This window comes from Carassius auratus, chromosome 32 (genome assembly GCF_003368295.1).
Source record: "Carassius auratus strain Wakin chromosome 32, ASM336829v1, whole genome shotgun sequence".
In the NCBI taxonomy this organism is placed as follows: Eukaryota; Metazoa; Chordata; class Actinopteri; order Cypriniformes; family Cyprinidae; genus Carassius; species Carassius auratus.
In genome coordinates this window covers 32,310,130-32,334,200 of record NC_039274.1, presented here as the reverse complement: position 1 = coordinate 32,334,200, position 24,071 = coordinate 32,310,130, and the positions used below count along the sequence as shown (strand labels likewise).

Below are 24,071 nucleotides of genomic sequence, written 5' to 3'. Positions count from 1 at the left end.
GTGTAAATGTTATAAGACACATTTGATCACAATCTGATCACTCAGAACAGTACAACTCACATAATATTACAATAATAACGCCTTCCATTCTTGCTCAGTCTGCAATCGCATAATGGAATGCACTGATAATGTATCATGTCTGTGCGAACAGGGTTGGAGGAGGTATGCAAATACATACATTGATGGGCAGGTAGGACAGCCTATCATAGTCCTCGGACCGAAGGATATGATTGGACGAACATTTTATGGTCCTACACCTTACATAGATTACATAAATACATATAAATAGCTACTTTTAGACTACTTAACTTAATGATTGCTGTGGGGATGATAAGATACTTTTAACCAGTATAACAAAAAAGTTTTTGAACCAAATCACCTACACTGCCTTTAAGAAATATTTGTATGTATATTTCATCTTGTTGTATAGTTACTACCTTTACTGTTTCATTCGATTTACTGTGTGTTATGTTGATTGTTGTTGTAGTTTAGTTCCTTGCCATGCTGATGTCATTAATAATAACTTTGGCTGCATGTGGGGTTTTAGGGGTCATGAGGGAGGAGTTTGCTTTGTCAGGGACTCTTAAGGGGTCATGAGGGATTTGGGGGTGGGGTAGAGATGAGGGGCGCCCCATGAGATATAGAACATCTTGTAAAGGCAGCTGTAGGAGCGACTAAAATATTTGTAAGGAAGTAGATCTGTCGTCAGTTTGTATTTGCAGTAGCAAATGTATTTTTGTAGTAAAAGAAATGCGAACATTCACATTGCACATGCATTGGTGCTTTCAAGATGTTCAATGTTTTGCACAATACACAAGTTCCTAGAACACAGGTGCGCGCACACACACACGCATGTCTCAGTCTCCTGTTTCTCCTCTTTTATCACACAATCGTGGCTCTCGTTTTTACTGATAACATGCAGGTGTGCCATCAATTACACACGTTCCTTCCATCTCACGCACACGCCCCACCGTCTTGCTCTCTCTGTCTCTCAATCCCTTGTGTTGTTGGTTTCTGGGGGTAAGGGCCCTATTAGTGCCTCTGTCTGGAGCCTGGAGAAACCCTACACCCGACAGAGATGGAGAGACAGAGCAGGCGAAAAGGGGGGAAATGGGGAAACTTGATCCCTTTGGTTTGTCTATTCAATACAGAGGTCACTTGCCCAGGCACAAAGCATTAATCCTTACACACACACACACACACACACACGCACACACACACACACACACACGGACTCATAAACACTCATTTGTCCTAAAATCCCAGAGCAGTAACATGCAATGTGATGATGTAATTCCAAGCAACAGTACACGGACTATATTGGCACTGCCATCATGAAAATGGTGCTTATGGAATTATGGGCGGCTTCTGTCAAAGGAAAAAATGGTTTACTGGCCGTTACACCCTCCGGCTCAAAGATATTGTAGACAAGAGACAAAGAGAAAAAGGAAGGGTGTGAGTGTGAAGTGAGGAAGAGAGATAGAGGGACACACAGACAAACAATGTTTCAATTGAAATCATGGAATTTGTCTTTAGGCACTGAAGTAAACGTCAACTTATGGTTTTGACTTCCGCTTCAAGAATGACATACTGGCCATTATTTATAGTTATATGTTAAATTATAAGTTGTATTTTGGTCTTTTTGGTGCTTTTGTGTGAACATCATAGCGTGAGACTAGCGATTCCCAAACTTTTTGTAAGCCGAACCCATTTGACCTAAAATATAAACATGAAGTAGCCCTGAGATTTAAAGTTAATATTTTCAATAAATTAAACACACATTTGCATTTCATGGTTCTCTGATGATAGTTAATGGTCACATGACACGTAGGTAAACAAATAAAATAGTGTTTTAGTGTGTGCTTTAATTTGGAAAATATTTTTATTTTATTTTATGTTTGTATGATTTTATTAATTATTATCTTTTTATTAACTAACCACCAATGTTATTTTAATATTTTTAAATATAATCTTATAGTACTTATTAATATTTTTAATTACTTTTTATTTGTAGATTTTCAGTTACCATATTAATTTTAGTTTTAGTAATTTTTTTTGTGCAGTTGTCATTTGTATAACATTTTGGTTTAATATCTATTTCTATTTAGCTTTATTTTTATTTAAGTTTTAGTTGTAGTCATTTTTATACTTCAACTAATTATTTCAAGTCAAGACAAGTTTTTAATTTAACTTTTACTTTTTATTCTATGATTTCATTTCAGCTTTGTCAGTAAATTATTATTATGATTTTTTTTTTTTTAGTTTTAGTTAACAATGACAGTACTCTCGCAAACACCCTGCAGTTTCACAATTGGAAATTTTTGCTTTAGGTCATGAGTCACCAAATTAAGGCCCGCGGGCCGACTCAGGCCCGCCACCCCATTTGACCGGCCCCCCAGCCCCTCTAAACCCCACCCCGACTTGGATAGGCATAAGAGCATGCTAACATGCTCACCTGGATAGGCATAAGAGCTGGCTAGTTGTTCTATTACTCATGTATAATTTCAATATTTTTATTTTTATTTTTTTTATTTCCTTTATTAAGTGCTGCACACAATTATTATTATTATTATTATTATTATTATTATCAACAGGCCTACCTATAATTTATCATTTTTCACTCACCTTTGCCAGTGTCAATCACCTCAACTAGGCAGATGTTTCTTACCTTGACAGCTTTGATATTATTTTTATCAGAAAATAAATAAATGGAATATCTGTGGTTTTTCAAATTTACACAAAATGTAAAGACTCAATAACTACTTATGCAAACCACTAGTAAAGATAAACAAATATGTGCCAGGAATCAAGTGTTGATATAGATGTGTAGATATAGTAGTGGGGATGGCTGTGCCAGGCTAGTAATCTCTACTACACAATGAGGCCTGCTGGTGGTCACTTTGGTCTGGGTCATGCAAATCTATGTTTTATAGCTGGCCCAGCCTGGCCCCCCATCACAGTCAGGAACGATAATGCGGCCTCCAGAGAAAAAAAGTTTGGTTTGCTTTAGGTCATTTTTGGATTATTGTTTTGTATTACATTTAATCTTACATTTATTTATTTATTGTACATTTCTGCATTCGGTAGAAATGTTTATCTGGAGTGAAATATAGTGCCATCAAGTAGGGATGTAACGATACACTCAACTCAAGATTTGATTCGATTCAAGATTTTGAATTAGAGGCAACTACTGGATATTAATCATGATCCAAACAAAGATGCAGCATACATGCACCACCAGTAGTTTTAATCTAAATTTAGACCGTATCATTTTTACATTTTAAGCAAAAACAGAATGATCTGACTTTATTTTTTTTTTAACTATACATAAAACATTGAAACCGCTGACGAGCAGATCCACTCTCAGACAGCAGGTGGCGCTTATGAACAGCAATGATACAGTGTTTCCTTGGTTACATGTAAACAAAGAAGAGCTACAGGCTGAGCTACAAGTCTCTGCAGTAGCTCACAGATGTCTTAATCATTTTAGGTTTTACACTTACTACCATTTTTGTTCTAATTATATGGCCTTTGTGAATTTTCTAGGTAATGAATGATAACTCTTCACAAACCAAAAAAGTGCCAGTATAGTAATAAAAATTCTTTTGGACATTTACATGCCTAAATTAATTATTTTAATAGTTTTAGAGTAGCATGTAAATGCCTTTGTGCACATGGCAATCACATGGTAATCACCATGGTTTTACCATCACTGACTGTACCATGGCCAACCACTGTGCTTTTCTGCAGTGGTTTGAGATCACAGTTAAAGTAAGAGGCCACTTGAGCTTGGGCTCGGATAGTGAGCAGTCGTCCTCAGGATTAATTCATTGCCAGCTCTTAGCGAGCAGATGTCTTTGTGTGTGTGTGTGTGTGTGTGTGTGTGTGTGTGTGTGTGTGTGTGTGTGTGTGTGTGTGTGTGTGTTTATTGGTGATATTTTATTTGTAGTAGTTTTGCTGCTGGTATAAAACATGGCAACATTGTGAATGTCTTAATGTACATTTTATTTGAACATGTTTCAGATTGGTTTTTGAGACAAAGTGTGCAGTGTTCGTGATCTCTGTGAGCTCTGCATATCAACAGCCATGAGGTGACCCATATATTAACATTTGTAAAATTTTATAACCTTTATTACCTTTATTTTACTTCTTGCCATTAACATTTTGAATCTAATTGGCTACCGTGATGGTTTAGTTGAAATTTGTATTATTCTGATTGAAAAAAATATCTATATATATTTTAAGCCAATTCATTCCAAATACAAAAAAAATCAAGATTGATTAAAATATTCAATATCACTATTGGCTGAAAATGGGAAAAAATATAAGCAGTTGTATTGTGGTAGTTCTGCAGGGCAGCATGTCTTGCGTGGCCTGGTGATCCCCTATTAGCCGGGGGTTTTCCTTCGCGCACGGCCCCTGTGTGTGTCCTGGCCTTGGGCCAGAGCTGCAGCCTGCTCTGCCTGTTCCAGAGTCCCCCGGGCCTGAATGGACAAAGCTGGTCTCCATCCAGCTCTCTTAACCCCCAAACGCTGGCACTGCACGAGCTTTATCTGTGTCTCTCGCTCTCACTCTGATATCATTTCACTTAGATGTCCTGCTCAATCTCCAGCTCGCACAACCCTCCACACGCGCTGTGTTCCATACACACACTGCAGCTGCAGTGGCCGCTGTGTGGCAGTGAGTGTGTGTGTGTCTCGCGCTGTGTGTGGCCTCACATCAAACTCGTAAGTATTTTGGTTAATGAATTCTTCGCCCTTACTGTATGCCCGTCTGAGTGGTACCAGCATCTAAGCTGCAGTACCACCCCGTGCACCACCCACAGCGAGCCCCTGAGAGAGAGAGAGAGAGAGAGAGAGAGAGAGAGAGGCGTCTGGGGAGCTTAGGGTGGTTCTGGTCATGTGTGGTCCTCCATAGTGTTTTAATTAGGTTCTTCTCACTCAGATGGATCATTAGCTATAATGAGTCCAAACCTCAGAAACACACATACACAATTGTAATGAACACACACATACGCCTTTACAAAAAGACATCTTTATGGAGTCTCATCGCAAGAAATGCACCAACAGTTTAGTTCTCTTTGTCACCATATACAGTACTTTTCAAGAGTTTGGAGTCAGTAATTTTATTTTATTTTTTTAAAGAAAAGTAATACTTTTATTTTGCAATGATGCATTACATTTATCTTGAGTGTCTGTAAAGACATTTATAATGTTACAAAATATTTCGGTTTCAAATAAATTATTTTTTATCTTTCTATTCATCAAAAAATTTATCACAAAGATTTTCAGCAGCACAACTGATTTCATTATTAATAATAATAATAATAAATGTTTAAGCACAAAATCTATATATTAGAATGATTTTTAAAGGGTCATGTGACACTTAAGACTGGAGTACTGACTGCTGAAAATTCAGCTTTGCCATAACAGAATTAAATCACATTTTAAAATATATATTCATATAGAAAAAAGTTATTTCAGATTGTTAAAATATTTCACAGTTTCACTGTTTATGATCAAATTCTTTAAAAAACATTTAAATATTCAAACCAAACTTTTACTTTTGAACAGTAGTGTATGCAAGTGTGAATTTGGACTCATTCTGTCATTTGGAATCAGTGTTTACATGTACAGCTGTTAGCTATCAAAAATCAGCTCATTATAAAAACCCAACAATGCAAGAAAACCTCATTTATGTGATAGTTTGATGTCGTCACACTGAATAAGCCAGCTGAACTGTAGTAAAGGCGTTTATATGCGTAGCGAAATCGGGGCAGTAACATGACCTTAGACGTCTGAGTGAGTGTGAAGTTGTGTGTGCGTGTCTGTCTGTCTGCACACAAAAACTTTTAAGACACCTTGAACCCTCATGACCTCTGCGTCCAGACGTTTTCCCTTCCCCCATGGCAGTGAAACCCCATCTGCATTCAACACAACATCACATACGACAAAAACGTCAAAAACACCAAAGCCATGGGTTCTAATACACGAAGAAGTATACCTTGAATGCAATTTGCTTTGAATAAAATCATCTGTCAAATGCATAAATGTAAATGTAGTCTTCATCTTTATCTGTTAAGATTCACGGAATACTGGCAGCCACCACAGTTTTACTGATCTGTGCATTTGGAAAATGCTGCATTGGCTCTTTTGGGTACTTCAGCAATGTTAAAGTGAGTCATGATGTGCTGCTATTGTAACGAATCCATTCTAATGAGTATTCATGTAGTTTTCCCTTTTTGTGTTCTACAGAAGAAAGAAAGGCATTCGGCTTTGGAATGACATGAGGGTGAGTAAATAATGATACTGTTTTCTTTTTTGGATGAGCTATACCTTTTAGTAGTGTTTTGTCCACTGTGACCAATTTAACAGCAGCAAACGTATGTGTGTGTGTGGGACCGAAATAACATAAAGGGGATTTGAAATCCAAGATAAAAGCCAAGGAAAGAGAAACTTCCAAAACTTGAGAGCCTGTCTGTCTCTCCCTCACATTCTCCATGGAGTCAGACGGGAGCAGGATGGGGGTGGGTATTAGACAGGTCGACGCCCCCTCAACCATAGGTGCCCACAGTGGGAGGGACACATATGTCTCTGTCCAATAGGTGGGCTGCAAGAAAGAAACCAGTGTTTTTCAGTACTTTGATGTATTTTAGTTTAAAGTGACTCTGTTTCTTGTTAGTGTGTTTGTGTGTGTGTCTCTTCCACTCTATTTTTATATTTTTACTTTGAACCCAAAAAAGTGACTCACTCTCTTTCTGTGGGCCAAAACCAGTGTGTGTGTGGTGAAGACAGAAGCGAGGCAGTTGAACACACAACCTTGCACACATTTGTAAACAGCAGCTATATATATATATATAGAGAGAGAGATGCATCTGTGCACACGAAAACTCCTGAACCCGTAAGGAAAGTGTGCAAGATTCACGTGCCGAGGCGTGTACAGACCAGCTGCATGTGGTTTGTGTTTGTGTGTTGGACCCTTTTTCTTTTCCTCTCTCTCTCTCTTTCCCTGTCCTTCATTTGTTTTGGACTGGATGCCTTTCCATTTCTAACATCCAGCAGCTATCAAAGCACTGACCGAACATCCCAACACACACACAAATGGCACATTCAGAGCAGTTTACATACTAACTCTTTTGTATGTGAGCTAAGAGAATCCAGATGCACGTGCCTGTTCACCTTGTGTGTGTGTGTGTGTTTTGTCTAAGCGTGTGCTCTCTGTAGCTGACTCAGCTGATTGTGAGCACTAAATATGGTCTGTAGGACTGATCCAACAGCAGCTTTTCTGGCCACATAATCAGACCCTACTTTCAGACTCAAGACTCTTTAATTGAACAATATGTGTGATGAGCAATTTGTGTGGTTGCTTTGTAGTGGACCTGTCATGGAACTAAACATAAAAATAAGGAATTAATGTTTGTTTTTTAAAACAAAAATACTTTTATTGAGGTATTATTATTTCCTCACCTTATTATGAGCTGATCACAGGCAGAATACACTCTTCTGTATCAGTGGCGCTAAAAGGATACTTTTTAACACGTTTACGGTTTGATTTGAATGAAAACAGCGCACCCTTGTGGTGCGGCTAACTCAGAAGAGCGTACGCTGCCTGCGTTCGGCTCCTAATTTTTACAAAATGGCGCAAAAGTGATGTGGAGAGAAATAGAGGAGAGGAATTGTTGAATAAAGTCTTTTTTTCTTTGTGTACAAAAAGTATGTTACGGTTGAACCACTGATGGCATCTGACGATGTCTTCCATACTTTTCTGGACTTATTATAAGTTACAGCGTAACTTACTTTGCAGTCTAAGGGACAGTAAAAAGCCTTCCGGTTTTCATCCAAAATATCTTAAAATGTGTTCGGAAGAAGTGATTAATGACAAAATGTTTATTTTGGGGTGGAGTATCCCTTTAAGCAACACAACTGTTTTCAGCATCAAGAATAAAAAGTAATGTTTCTTGAACAACAAATCGGCTATATTAGAATGAATTCTGACTGGAATAATGGATGCTAAAAATTGTGCTTTGCCATCACAGGAATAAATACAATTTATATCTTACAATTCTTTTAAATTGTAAGAATTGTTTTAAAATATTACTGTTCTCACTGTATTTTTGATCAAAGAAATGTACCCTTAAAAAAGAGACTTCTTTCAAAAACATCTTCCTACACACATACTTCTGAAGGATAGTGTACTGTATGTAGAAACAAAGAAGTATGGCATCTGTCTGTCTTCACACACTCAATATTTATTAATCCACCTGCTTAAATCCTCTGTTTAAACCTAGTATTCTTCTGGTTTGAGTCAATCACAAGTGCTCAGTGTTAAACACCGGTGTAAACTGGGTTTAATACACTGTGCCTTATTGCATTAACCTTAACTGATATGCTGAGTTACACATGCAATCAAGAAATCAAAGATCCTCCTGCTCAAGAACTGTGAAAGTTGGTCACAGGAGATGCATTTTAGATGCATTTTACTACCGTGTATAAACCACAATGTGTCTCCGTTTACCGCTTGTGACCGGATCACATGAGACGGATGTTAATGTCAGGTGTAAGCAGTCCAAGGTCATACACGCACACTGTACAAGCAATAAATGAGTGTGAATGTGTCAACGTCTATTATATCTTACATACACAGTACATAGAAAATAAGGGCAGAAGTGTTCAAGACTGAAATTATTGAATGTGAAATAACATTAATTGCATATTTGTGTGTGTGTGTGTGTGTGTTTAAAGACCACATGCACACCTGTTCGCATGTGAACTTTTAGTAATATTTTTACCTTCCTTTAAATTCTCAAATAACTTGCACCTTCACACAAACTTTCTCCATCCCATTAACACTTTTAAACTATTTCTGTAAGCTGTGGATTAGGGCCAAAGGGGAAAGTTGAAAGATCAGATCAGAGAGTTGACCACATGAAAAGCCATGCTACTGCAGGGTCGAAAAGGTCACCTTCATAAAGGTCAAAGTTCATCTAGCCCTGTCATACTTCAGCACGTGTCCTAAGCAGGTGTCCTAGCAACCGATCCAAAGTGTTTGCTGAGTAAATATGCATCTGGTTGGACGAGCCCGAGCTCAACCGCACACACAGACTTTGATGTTCAGGATCCCAGTGGGTTGAGATGTGGTGGAAATGTGGAGCAGATTTTCCAAGGACTTTTTTTTTTTTTTTTTGCATTTCCGTCCATGTTAGGTCAGAATAAATCTGTGTGTGTGTGTGTGTGTGATCTTTGCAATGGCAAAACAGGGAAGTGTGGGGACGGAGGCACATATGTAGACATACTTACAGATTCATTCAGTAGGGACAATGCTGGATTTACTGTATATTAAATGTGGTGTGCGCATGCACTGATAGAGATATTCATTTGCATCCTGTTCCAGTTGTGTTGTTATTCAGGTTGCTAGCTATAAACATGTTGATATTTTAACTAACTTTAACTTTCTTAGTAAAATGTATTCCAACATAATGATATTTAGCATGAGAAAGAAAATGAATATGCTAATGTCACAACATTTGTGTTTACGTACTTAACTGTAGAGTTTGATTGAGACATTGAAATCAAATCGATCTTAATGCTTAATTTCAAACACAAATAAACTTATTCTAAAATTGACCATAACGTGGAGTTTTCAAAATCAGTCTTAAATTGCCTGATATGTGTTGATTCATCCTGAAATCCGACCCCAGCAAATGGATTTATTTTTTAAATATTCCTGTTAATCTGAAGTTCACAGGACTGTCAAACATTAGCCTAATATGTTGATACAAGATATAATTTGAATTACATATTACACAACCTTTCAAAGTTTTGGGGAGATTGAGAGATTCAAGATTTTATTCTTCACATACATAGTTATATGGAGAGCATATGACCAGCAGTGAAATGTAAGGGGTAAGGGGTGAGTAAGATTGAATTTTCTAAAAAGTCTTAAACTTGTCTGTGTGTCTGCAAGCCAGTCTTGCACGCTACAGCTGTATGCGTGTGGATCAGTGAGGTGTCGTCATGGTTTCTGCTGGTCTGCTGAAGTTCCTGCTAATGTTTATTCCTGAGTCTGTTTATCTCATGGTCCACGTGAACTAGCGTGTGCATAGAGTCTATGAGATTCCTACCACAGCTTATAGTATTACATTCATGTCTGTGTTACCAGCAGAAGTGGTATTACTAAAAATATCCCATAAACCCGCTGACCTCCTCCTGTAACCCCTGCTGGATAACCTCCCCCCGCTGTGGATCACTCCACCCTGTCATGAAATGCATGCTGCTCCTGCTGCACATTCCACATGGCAGAGCAAACCATCACCCTGCAGAACCAGTTGATTATTCCAAATCAGCCCTTTTTGCCCTACAATATGCAAATTGTTTTTTTTTCATATTTTGTTACATGTACACACTTTAGCAAAAGTTTGAGTTTGCAACACACTTGCGAACAGTGTGCAGCCATAGTGCATATTTAAGTATGCATGCAAGTCGTCTCCCAGTATGTGTTTGATTGTCATGTATGGATGAGGTGTGTTTCCATGCACGTGTTGTTCTTCCCGTATGAGAGTGTGTGTTTGGCCAGCTGTGTGGAGGTGCATTCTTTAAGCTCGAGGCGGAGGGGGGTTGGAAAACAGAGCAGGCGAATTCCAAATTCCAGTTCTCCCTCTGAACATGTCCAGGACTAAACTGCAATTCCAACTAAACTCACGTGGCTCTCTGTTTTTCTGTTTCTTTCTATCCATCTGTTTCTTTTATAAGCAGAAGTTAGTTTGAGTTGAGACATTGGCTCATTTATTCTGCAGATTGTTGTTCTGTATTTTTAAAGGGGTCGTGTACTGAGAAATCAAATTTCCATTGATCCTTTTTTTTTTTTTTTTACATATAACAGGTCATTGTACTATAAAAACATCCTGTACGTTTCAAAACTCAAAACTTTCTCATTAGTTTGAAAACGCTTTTATTGAAACCAAGCTCAGAAAACACCTCGTTTTGGAATGTGCCACATTATGATGTAATAGTGTGGCTAAGCACCGCCTGCACATGCCTCTACATCACTGTCTTTTTAGCCCCGCCCACTGACTCATGCTTGTAGGAGGAGGAGAGGAAACACTAGAGAGAGGCAAACACAGGATTACTCCATCAACAGACAAGACACTGTGTAGTGTAAGTTGTGAAAAACATTACCAAAGAGCTCCAGATTGCGTCAGTGAAACTGTTTGTTTGCTTGCTTTACTTTGTTACGGATTCATTTGAAACAAGGACAGTATGATGCTGGCTTTTCAGAGGGACTAAAAGTAAATGATAATGAACTGCTGAGTCTGACTAGAGTGGATCTAATAGTAATGTTGCAAAACATAAGTGTGAATAAATGTGCTTTTACCACTATTGTATTGTCTGTTCCAGACCATTTCATATATACTGAGTATCTATACGTTTTTAACCTAAACGATCCATGTTGTTTTCAGAGTATGTTACAGCAGCATCCATCAGTTACAGGGCTGAAACGATTCCTCGAGTAACTCAGGTAACTCGATGAAAAAAATGATCTAGGCAAAGATCGAAAAATGATCGAAGCCTCTTTTAATTTATTTGAAATCTCACATCAGGTTCTTTCACAATTATTTTTTTTAATATGACACAACGCGTTTGCGTCACCCACAAAGCAGAAGGAGACACAAGCACTGCTTCCGAAATCGCATACTGCAAGGAGTCAGCAGTGTTTTTTTTAGGGCGCTGGCAAACGTAAAGAAAACGTCATGGCATGTGTCCATTGCAAGATAGAGCTGGCATACCACAACTAGGGCCCTATGATTTCCGTGATGCAGAAAACGCGGAGGGAATCGCCGAATCCAGTCATAAAAACGGAATTTACAGTTTAACACAGAATGGCACGGAATTTGCCAAATTTTGAATGAATTAATCAAAAATAGGTCATTGCACTTACATCAAATCACGCTATGGACTAATATCTGTAAATATTGAGCTGGAACAGTCTTTAAATATGAGTCCTGCATGTTCTGTGTGTCTCTGTTAATGAATGGACCAGAAGCGCATCTTCCTTTATCACACACACTGAAGCGCTCGTGTCGCTCACGGTGATTTCAGCATCTGCGGTCTCACTGAATAAGGACGTGAACACATAAACAACATCTCCAGAACTGATCTGACAGTCACTTCATGAGCATTTGACCATTTGATTTGAGTAAAACTATCGTCACATCACACACACAGAACTGTAAAGGTACGTCAACCCGTCAAAAATAAAAGTCCGGGTTAAAGACTATTGTTCAGCAAAATGTACATTGGCTACTACTAAAGAAAAAAATCTAACATTTTTTTTAAGGTTTAATCACACAACATTTCTTCCATGTTTTATTTTTAATAGTAAATCCCCTTTGTTTACCAAAAAGTTAAGTATAACAGCAAAACTGTTAGCCAGTCATATCGGTAGGTGTTTACTTGCAACTCTTAAATGTGCCCCGCCTATCAAAAAAAAAAAAAAAAAAAAAAAGATGGAGGCTCAAAAACAGGATATGTGATAGCCTATTACTTCTAAATTATGATGTTCTTATTATTATGTAAAATCACACTAACATTGTAAGTGAACCTCAGAGAATATTATAAAACAATCATTTTTTAAAAATGTAGTTCATGGCCCCTTTAATGCTGTAATGTAGGGATCTGATGTCATAATAACATGATGTCAGCCCCGCCCCCCTTCTACTCCCACTAGTCTAAACAGGAAGCACTTTGGCTCCTGTTTTTTCAGGGTTACAAATAAACTGTATGTTTCATGTTCTTTATTTTCACTCTCATTCCTTCTCTAATAGAGATTGGAAAAAATCACTTTCTAGTAGCCAGAGTTCAGTCATACAACAACTGAAGAGTTAAGTTTGACTGTATAATCATAGAGTTGTTGTAGGTGTTAGCGTTTTTGTGTGTTGTAGATGTAGACGTCATGTTTAGCTGTGAGTTTAGCTATGCAAAAACATATATATTAATGATAAATAATAATCATTTATTTTCTATTTTAATGTATTTTAAAAATGTAAAACTCCAACCTTCAGTGTCACCTGATCCTTTCTAGTAAAACTACAATACTGCTTTAGTGTGCAAGATCATTTCTTAATATTATCAAAACTATTGTGGAAACCATAATACATTCTTTCAAGATTATTTGATGAATAGAAAGTTTACATTTTCTAATTAGTTTGAAATAGTTATATTTTGTAAACATTAATGTCTTTAATGCATCCTTTGCTGTAATTAAAAGTATTAATTTATTCCAAAACTGGCCCCAAACTTGTACGATAGTTTAAATGGAGATTTGATCATACAAACCACATTTGGAAAAATCTAAGAACTGTTGCTATTTGCTTAACATGCAATCATTGCACAAGAACAAAAGTTTGACACTTTTTCAGAGACCCTTTTTTTTTTGAAGAAAGCAACCATTTGATCAAAACATTTGGAAAGATCCATAAAACATTTAATTAACAGAACAACTGACAAACTACCGGTAACCTAAGTTATATACATAATCTCAAATCTGAAATCTGCATGTTAATAACAACCTGTCTCAATTGACCATTTGTGTTTGGATCCACCTGAGATGGAGGTTTATGTTAGATGTGAACAGAGTGAGTGCAGGGAGAAAGTAATGTGTTTTTGTTATTATGTGTATAAGTAAAGTGTGCACTGAAGCACATGCAGCATCAGTGTTAAAGGTGTGTGTGTGTGTGTGTGTGTGTGTTCACCAGGACCAGCTGACTGGCAGTCTAGCACACTGAATAGCACTTAACCTTCACCTCACATTCACAGTGGGAATATGTGTGTGTGTGTGTGTGTGTGTGCATTTTGCTGGCATGCGTTTAATAGATTATTGTTGCACTCTTGAGATGGTTGACAGTCAGATGGAGGTGGAAATGGACCTGTAGTTTCATGATGATGCCAGACAGACAACACAAATACTAATTTACATCCTCAGAGGAAACGATTTCTCATGTAGGAGAGAGACAGAATTAGACAAAAGCAAGAATGGATGACAGGAAGTGATAATAGAGTTTTCTCTATAACACCCTTTTCTCTCTCACTCTATCTGTCTCTCCCTAGTCTTCATTTTGAACAGATGGGTTGAGGTATCAGTTTTTAATGAAAAAGGCAGTGTGAGTCACATGACTGTCTCTCACACACATACAGGCATTTCAGATCTTTGTGGAGCTCACATACAGACACCCATTTTGGAATAGAATAGATGGTTCAATCTTTTGAAAAGAAATGATTTTTGCTTGTTACTGAATAATGGAATAATTTCTTATTAACTTTTGTTTTTCAGATAAAGCTCAAAACACCTGGATTATAGTCGTTACACTGATACGTATTCATTCCGGACAAATTTGGCTGGGACTGTTTCAGTCAGACTGGTGTTTACATGACATTTTAAAAAGACAAATTATTGTTTAAGCTTTAGTGAAATCAGTCTTTATGTATTTATACTAACCTATCATTCAAAAGTTGAAATTGTACAATTTTGAATGAAATCACTCACCAAAGAGGCATTTATTTGATCAAAAATGGTGAAATAGTGTTACAGTTTTAAATGAATATATAAATATTCAAATGAATTAAAATAAAATATTAAAATTACATTTTACTTCCTGTGTTTCCAAAGTTGAATTTTCAGCAGCTATTACTTTGTTAAATTATTCTAATACAATGGTGTGCTACTCGAGAAAAATATATTACTCTTATTATTGTTGAAAACATTTGTGCTGCTTTATATTTTTGTGGAAATTATTTTATTAGGTATCTTTGATGAAAAGAAATCTTAAAAGAACAATATTTATTTTGAGTAGCTTTTTTTAAATAATGTACATGTTTTGATCATTTTAATGTATACTTGCTCAATAGAAATATAAATTTCTTTCAAGACACAATACTTTGCGTGTGTGTGCCTACTTAACCATATTTTGGGGACAAATTTGTGAGCAAAACCTGACAAAATCGCCCAACAACTAAATTTGGGGACGTCCTCGTTTGTGCAACTGGTATAAAAATAAAGTAAACTAAGTTTTTCTGTGGGGGGTAGGGCTGGGTTTAGGTAAAGAAAAAGTGTATAACTATCTGTATATAAAAACAACAGCTATCTATGTAATGTCCCTATTTAGATAGCCGTGTGTGTGTGTATGTGTGTGTGTGTGTGTGTGTGTGTGTGTCAAGAGTAGGAGCTACTTTCTGTTCTCATTCTTGAAAGTAAATGTAGTTTTTACTACTAAAACTTTGCAGTGTATTCATGGCCATACTGTTGTTACTAATCAGCTTGTAATGATTCCTAATGGGTTAACCTTGTTTATATGAATTGATTGACAGTTTTCTTGAAAAAAGTTAACTTCATTTAAAGCTATGTCAAAAGACAAAAGTGGTGTGCTGATTGGTAATTGCACACAGCTGTAGCTCATTAGACGTTAATTGCCAATTAATCAGCAGTGCCTCATGTATTTTAAAGGGAAATAAAGAAATGGAATAAGAAGTGGGAAATGTTGAAAAGAGAAAATGATGTGTGGCATGAGCAGAAGAGCGTGATTCTTACTTTCCTTTCCTCCCATCACAGTTTCCTTTCTCTTTGTCAACACTTGCTCTCTCTGCTCCGTCTTTAACATCTTATGCTAGTAAAGAAAGAACAGTAGACAAAAGAGAGAAAAAAATATGTTTTTGTACGTTTTATCTTTTTGTATATATTGCATGTGTATATATAATGGATGAAGCCAAGTTACATTCACATGATATAGATCGGTTATTCTGAAAAAGAAAAATCAAAAGGTAACGTTTTCTTTCAGACTTTAGAGGTTCACATGGGATTTTAGAAATCCAACTTTTACAGTGCAAGTAAGCGTGCTTAATGTAATGCAGGCACTAGATCTGTCATGCTGACGCATGGTTATTTGTCTTGTGTCACTTAGTCATTTTTTTATTTATTTGTAAAGTTACATAACTCCTCAAAGGACTGTGATAACACCAGTATTCCCTGACACACATTTACTTATACTGTCTTCTCTTTTGTCTATTGGCCAAGAGTCAAATATTTCACTTCTTGTTGGCGCACGGCCATATCTCTGCACTAATAAATCAATACAATAGAAATGATGTAACGCTTTGGCCGAAGACAATGTGGACGATAGTGAATTTGGCTTTATTTGGCTTCTGAATTTTCCCTCTCTTCCTTTTTCAGAGAGATTTTTTCGAATAACTTTCTTCTTTGTTGAATGATGGGAATGGAATTCATGAAAGAACACTAAAAATAGCTTTAAAAGGCATCAGTGTATAAGGGGATGACTTTTGTGTGTGTGTGCATTTGACTTTATTACTAAACAATTTAAGCATGACACCAAGTCAGCAGGTTTTCCATCCAGCCTGCTTTTTTTGGTTTTCGCCGTGCAATGTTTTCAGCTGGAAATGGATATCGTCATCTGCTGTGCCCATTCTGGGATGTGAGTGTGTGTGCTTGAGACTGATTTGTGGTGACACGGTAGAAAAACAAAAGTCACTGCACAAAACAGCTGTTTCTTTATTCTCTTTTCTGACATAGATGCGTATCTCACACAAATTTCACTGGTGATGTATCCAGACAAAATCATACATAAACTCCCTTAGCTTTCAGTTGGATTTTAGTAATTGAATCACATAAATTCTGATCTGTATTGGTTTCATAAAATTAGCACTAACATTCTCACAGCTGATAGCTTATGTGGGGTTTTCAGTGTTTGATGCATTTATCTAGAGAACACAATGGGAAATATAATGCCAGTGCACACTGCTATTCAGAGGTTGGGGTCAGTAAGTAAGCACGACTGTTTTCAACATTTAAAAACATTAAGGGCCCTATTTTAACGATCTGAAATGCAAGTGTCAAAGCGCGAAGCACAAGTAACTTTGTGGGCGGGTCTCGGCGCTGTTGCTATTTTCCCGGCGGGATAAATGGCTCTTGCGCCCGGCGCAAATCTAAAATGGGTTGGTCTGAAGTAGCTTCATTATTCATAGGTGTGGTTTGGGCGTAACGTGAAATAAACCAATCAGAACTTCATCCAACATTCCCTTTAAAAGCAGGTGCGCAAGTTCCATTATGGATTGCTATTATTATGGCGTATTTACCAGGCGCACGCCAGGAGCGGTTCACAGCCGAGGAGACTGATGTTCTTGTAAGAGCAGTGAAAGACAGAGAAGTTGTGTTGTATGGGGATGGGAGAAACCCACCCAAAATAGCATCGGTTAAACAGGCGTGGGAGGAAATAGCCACAATTTGTCAGATGTCCTTATATACACATATGTCTTGCCACTATTTGGCCAACAGGTCTGATCCTTAATTACTACAATTAGCCTGAACAATTTGTTGTAAGCTAGATTTATGCCTATTTTATCACACCACAATGATTTCCGTCATCTCACTTGTTAATATTTTTTAGTGGGTAATATTCAGGGGAAGTCGTGGCCTAATGGTTAGAGGGTAGGACTCCCAATCGAAGGGTTGTGAGTTCTAGTCTCAGGCCGGATGGAATTGTGGGTGGGGGTAGTGCATGTACAGCTCTCTCTCCACCTTCAATACCATGACTTAGCTGCCCTTGAGCAAGGCATCGAACCCTCAACTGCTCCCCGGGCGCCGCAGCATAAATGGCTGCATAAATGGCTGCCCACTGCTCCGGGTGTGTGCTCACAGTGTGTGTGTGTTCACTGCTCTGTGTGTGTGCATTTCGGATGGGTTAAATGCAGAGCACAAATTCTGAGTATGGGTCACCATACTTGGCTGAATGTCACTTCACTAGTGTAACAATTTATGATTTGCAAAAATAACTGTTGCATCTGTGTAGATTACATGAGCAAAGTGTATGCGCGTTGTGCACGTTATACATTATAGTCAAGCATGCGCCCTTAAAATAGCATAATGAAAAACGCGCAACGCGCCACTGACTTTAGACTAGGTTTTTTCTGGTCAGTGGCGCAATTGTTTAATGGAACAGCAAAATAGCACCGTGGATTGTTTGCGCCGGAACACGCCTCCTTTTTTGCACTGAACCGCCCAGGGAGCGCAAGTTCATTCACTAGTTTAGCAACGTGCTTCTGTGGAGGGAAAAGCGTGCTTTGCGCGGGTGCAAAATAGGAATGACACATGCATCGGTGTACAAAGTCAATTGCGCTGGGTGCAAGATAGGGCCCTACGTCTTATGGCCCCCAAACTTTTTAAACAGAGTATCTGTGATACATTTTCATGATAGTAAATATAAAATTGCGCTGGCTAAAATAAATTAATATTTGTTTAGCATAATCTCTACTCAAATATTATCTGAACAATGTAATCAAGCTAAGATTTAACTTTTAGATATGACTAGCTCTTCCTGGCTCCACTGTAGTCACCTTTGTAATTTGGTCATATATACAGTACATAAGTTGTGAAACACATAATAATAACAAAAGAAAAATAATCTGATCAGTCTGTGTACAAAATATGAACCAAAATTCATTGTCCAAAGTTTGCAATGCTAATGAGCCAAATGAGAGAAATAACTGCGGAAGTCAATCATTTCAACTTTCCAGTAGTGACTGACCTACTGACCTCCTTGATATGTAGTTTGTTCAGTCTTCAGATTTATGATCAGGCTCAGACAAAACCTGCAGACTTTTCCTGCATTTTCTCAATGGTTTTGGCAGAAACAATAAAAATGTTGCATACTTAAAATAGTTCATAAACGAACATGGAAGGAGAGTGTATAACTTTGAGAATGACGGTTCACGATGCACTTGGATTCTGTGAGGGAGGGAGGCAGTGGTACCAATTTAGCGATTTTTTTTATGCTAATTTTAGCTACTTTTCAGACCCCTTTGACTTAGATTAACCTTATTTACTTTCTGAGACTCGGTGGTACATCCGCACAAGGTCTTGCTATCCCAGTGCTCACACCTCTCTGTGACTGCTCTGTTCAGCGAGCAGCGCTTTCAGTTAAAATAGATATTGTGTTGCTTCTAACTTTAATTTTACTGCAAATATAGCCACATTTACAGCACAGCCATTCTCATCTTTATCTTATGTGTATTTGATCTCACCAGACAACGGCTCAATTAAAAATCTGGATTTTTATGCGGATTAACAACTTAAAAGGTAGCGCTGGTTATGTATTCTTAATGGGCCGCATTGTCTGACGAAAAAAGAAAAAAAATATCTCAATGGAAAAAGTTTGATTGAGAATTTGGCTGCACTTAAATACAGTATGTCGGCACAGAGAGCCAAACATGTTAATATAAATATGACGCAATGACGTTGTGAATGTGCTAATTAGCATATGACATCGTCTAGCGACTTTTCAAGCAGGCTTTAGCTACTTTCCACTGAAAGAAGTTGGCAACAGTGGAGGGAGGGTAAGAGCGAGGCTAAGAGAGCGAGAGAGGTGACAGGGGATGGGGGAGGGGATGTTTAGAGCTAGAGATGTAAAAAAAAAAAAAAAAATGAAGAGAGGCAGGCTGGCCTATAGCGGGGGTTGGGCTTAAGCGCTGTGTGTGTGTGTGTGTGTGAGACCAGCTCCTTTCCTCTCTTTGTTTGACTGCTGAGTGGAAAAAAGCAGAGAGAAAGAGTGTGTGTGAGTGAGTGAGTGAATGATAGAGTGATAGAGAGAGAGGATAAGGATTGAGGGAGGAAAGCATAGAGAGAAGGAGAACGAAGGAGACACTCTTTTTTTTTCTTTGGCTACAAAATAAGGAATTCTGTTTTGTTTGGAGCTGGAATCCTGCATCCTCTTGACTGTGTCAGCTTTTGCATGGTGTTTTTGTTTGCAAGCCCTGCTGCCGGTGTGTGTGTGCGTGTGTGTGTGTGTGTGTGTGTGTGTGTGTGTGTGTGTGTGTGTGTGTGTTTGCATGCTGTGTTTGTGTGTGAGGGGGGCAGGTAGTCAAGCCTGCAGCTGGTTAAAGGGAAAATAAGAGCCGAGATTTTACCGAACAGACTGAACGAGCAGCTCACAGTGTGGAATTGCCTCAGAAACACAGGAAATAACACTGGGAAACACGGTAAGACACGCACGCTCCCTCTATCCACCACTGCTGCTCTGTTTCTTTGTGCTTCCAGCAGGGCATTTAAACTGAAACCGTGAAAGTATCCGGGCTGCGTTTGGACAGCTCAGCAGAATAAAAACACACACTAGGCGGAAAGCGAGAGAAAGTTGCTCTGCTTTTTCCAGTTGGAATGCTGCACAAAGAAAGCTTGTTGTATGCAGTCAGTCCGGCTCGCTCTGTTTATTTTCTGACTGTCACACACACTCACTCTACTGCAAAAAAAAAGGGAAAGATAAAACAGAAATGCTAGACAGTTTTCCGGTGTCTACTTCCCACACATCCATATGGAAAAGCAGGATGTATAAATGATTGTTCCTGACTAGATTCCTGTTCTGTTAGTGACTCTTTGTTAAGTGGGGTGAGTTTGTGTAATTGTTTTGCAGGCGTATGTGTGCTGTCCATGGGTTATAGGAAGTGGTGATTGTGGACTGTGTTAGTTGAGAACTAGAGTAAAACCCCAGCAGTGTAAGTGTGTGAACCTCTACTTCCTCCTGGCCGTGTGTCCGTCTCACACAACCCACATCCATTACCGGCATCCTGGAGTGTTTCAATCAATCAACAGTCATTGTGTGGATATGTGTGTGAGTGTGTGTTGCTGGGCGTATATGAGTTGGCTCCTCCCCTTATTAAAGCTCTCCACTAAGATAAAGAAACACAAAACATTGCCGGAAGAGCACACTTCATCATTATCATCAGGAGATGTGTATAACATCTGCACGTCTTAATCTGTTAGTATTCAGTTTCTCTATTCCTCAATAGTTCTCCACCGAAAAATCTTCTTCCTTATCCCGTCCATCGGCAAAAGTGCAAATTGTGACTATCTGCTCTGAAATGAATTTGCCGGTGCCTGTTTTCATCAGAGCGTGTGCATGTCGTCCTAATACCGCTTTTGCTTTTAGCCCACATTCCTGTTTGAGCTCCTCTGGCCGAACGCAGTCCAACTCTGTTAGCATTAGTAGCGTGAGGGTTATTATTACCCACAATGCAATGGTGATTAGCAGTGTGCTAATCTATTCATTAGCTGCTAATCTAATTGTCAGCACCGGTAACGACTGGGCTGGTTGTGAATTTCTGAAGTTTTCTGAAATTTTGTGTAGTCGTTTATGTCCAGATACCATTGTTAGTCCTAGCTAACATGGCGTTTGCCAGCACTGTCATCAAAATTAAAGAGGAAAACAAAATTAAGACAATAATAACAGTTTTTCTGAAAGTTCTTACCTGATTTCAGTTTTTTTATTGTTGTTGTTAACAGTAGTGACTAAGTAATTGCTACGGTGTTTTGGCATAAACTATGCTGTTGTTTTTAGTACCTTTCTGAAAAACCAGCCTAAGGTGGTTGGTTGTCTTAATCTGGTTTCTTATGCTGGCCCAGTTTGTGTTTAGCTAATTTAGCTGAGACTTCCTAGCCTGTCCAGCCGGAGTGTCGAAACCGGCTCTGAAGCCAACTAAGACCACCAAATCGTTTTAGGCTGGTTTAAGTATGCTTTTTCAGCTTTCTGTCCCTATCACGTTGGCTTTGACTCAGTCTCCATTGTAAGCTTTCTCTTTATCACTCCCTGTGATGGGCGTTTGTTCTTCTGCAGATGTGGTGTGGGTGTGGGTGTCCCCTGAACCCCACCCCCCAGGACAGGCCTGGCTGAACGGGGGATTGTGCATTCATTGGAATGGAGGGAGAGAGAGAGAAGGGAGGGAGGCAGGAATGATTGAGTGGGCTGCCTAGAGAAGAAAAGGAGACGAGAGAGAGGGGGATGGGGGAGGGGAAATGTTGCTTGGCTGGTGATATGCTCTTTGGTTGAAGGAGGAGAGGGGGAGGTGGGTAGGTAAAGACACCCAGCTGGTTGGTTTTTAGAAGGAAAGATGTGCAAACATCACAGGACAAGAGAATGTACGGCTTGCTGGAGAACAGGGTCATATGTGCTTAAATGAGACTGAAACAACATACAGAACTTCCACATTATGATTGCAACATATAGTAATTGTTTGATTACGTCTTTAATTTATTTTTCCGTACATTTCTGCCATTAGAACATTAACTGACAGTCACCCCTGATAGGCAATTTCTTAATATATTGTAGAAACATAACTTTCTGTAAAGTTGCTTTGCAATGATTTGTATCTCTCGCGTTATCTTGTCTTTTAGAAGACCACGCTTCCCCGCCAAAGCCGAGTTTTTACGGCTTTTCGTGTTTCCACTGTTATACACTCGGGGGCGCTATTTCACATCTTCTGAACTAGTACAAAACCTTCCGAACTACAACACACATGAACAAGAGATCGCTTGTTTCTCTGTCCTATGTAAACAGATGCATATTAAAATAATGCGATCATCAGCAATAGATAGCATATAAATGAAAACTGTATAATGTTACGGAGTAAAGTGTTGATCCAGGAAGTGGTATATGTCTGTACAAGCTTTGAAAGTGTTGATGGAAGTGATTTACTGGATTTATGCTTTGATAATCATACTGAATATTATCCAGATGTAGTTATTGATAAAAATTAGATTTTATCACCTTTTTAACTCAAAACTATACATTTTTATTAAACCTACCTATATTCAAATATTCATACAGAAAATTATACTGGCGGCCATCAAATATTAGTGAAAATCGCTGGCTGTGGCTGGCAACTTTTTTCAAAAATGTTGTTGGGGAAAGAGTTAATACTAGTTAGAATACTGAAACCTTTTAAAGTAACTTTTTATAGAATGTCTGTCTATCTTTCTATAGTTCTATCTATATATCACTCATTCTATCCATCATTCTATCAATCAGTCTAATCTCTAGAATAGAATTAAGCCTAAAATTGGCACTACTGTTGTATGTATGCTTTTAATAAAACTTTGGCAAACTTTGACACTTTTTTTTATCATGGCAATTGCTGCTTCTATGAATTGTGTTAGGATGGAAGTGCTGACAGTGCACATGGCTCTATGGTGAGATCATGTTTGATTTGTTTTGGATTGGTAAAGTTTGTAAAAAGTGTAAAAAGAAATGGGAGGATAGATGTGAACAGTATGTCTCTCTATTTTCTCAGAGTCAGGCGTTTTCTGTCTCACATACACTCTCATAAATTCCTTATTATCGTTAGCGTGCAACTCGATCACTCCAAGCACAAACCTGTGTTCCCTGCGCCTCTTTTGTCTCGCTTTAGTCTCCTGGGAACGAGGTGGTACTGACACACACATGCACACATTCTCTTGAGTAAACACACAAAGCTGTTTTTCTCTGAATATCGAGGTTATTTACATTTAATGGTGTCATTGTCCTCTAGCATGGATGCTACAGTGCTTTTTTTAATAAAATACACTGCAGAGATTCTGACAGATTTATTTTATAATATTATTTAGTGTGCATGGAGTGTTTATAAGAGAAGCACCATGACAACCACATTTAAGTCTCACACACACACACACACACATATATATATATATATATATATATATATATATATATATATATATATATATATATATATATATATATAGCTAAACACATGCAGACTTAGTGACATCTCACAGTCTCAGTGCACTTTAGTGAAAATCTAAGGATACATACCTTATATTTTATAGCTTATTCAGTGTCCACGCTGTGCTTTTTATTTTGCTTTTATTGGTTGCGTTTCTCCCAAGACATTCCAAATTCCATCAAAAAATTTTATATGAACATTTTTCCTTTGGTAGAAAGTAAAGCTGCCCATAGAGAGTAAAAAAAAAAGCCCAAAATAGGGAGATTTGACAAAATCAGCTTTACAAACATTCATAAACACAAACACAGACTGTGGTTTTGTGTGTGTTTGTGTGTTTTCTGTCATCTTTAATTTTCCGTTCATATCCTCTGTTGTTCTTTTCGTTCTCTCTCCTCCTCTGCTCTGTATTTGTCTGCTGACAACCCAAAACACTTTGTTGTTAAACTTGAACTGATTTGTGCTCGTGTGTGTCAGTCTTCTCTACAGTACACACGCTTCCCGTCAGCCATGAGCTTTTGATAT

At 38.1% G+C, this 24,071-nt stretch overlaps 1 protein-coding gene across 3 annotated transcripts in view; it reads left to right on the top strand.

The window, feature by feature from the left end:
• The window catches only part of LOC113052186 (lysine-specific demethylase 6B-like), an 83,546-nt gene that overhangs the window by 23,989 nt on the left and 35,486 nt on the right, over positions 1-24,071 (top strand). For 2 of the 3 annotated variants that reach the window (XM_026216559.1, XM_026216556.1), the window contains exon 1: positions 19,510-20,036. The gene's annotated coding sequence lies outside the window, so the exon portion shown is untranslated. Of the gene's footprint in view, positions 1-6,254; positions 6,292-19,509; positions 20,037-24,071 lie in introns of those variants that run through there. The other variant, XM_026216557.1, reaches the window with a different exon arrangement.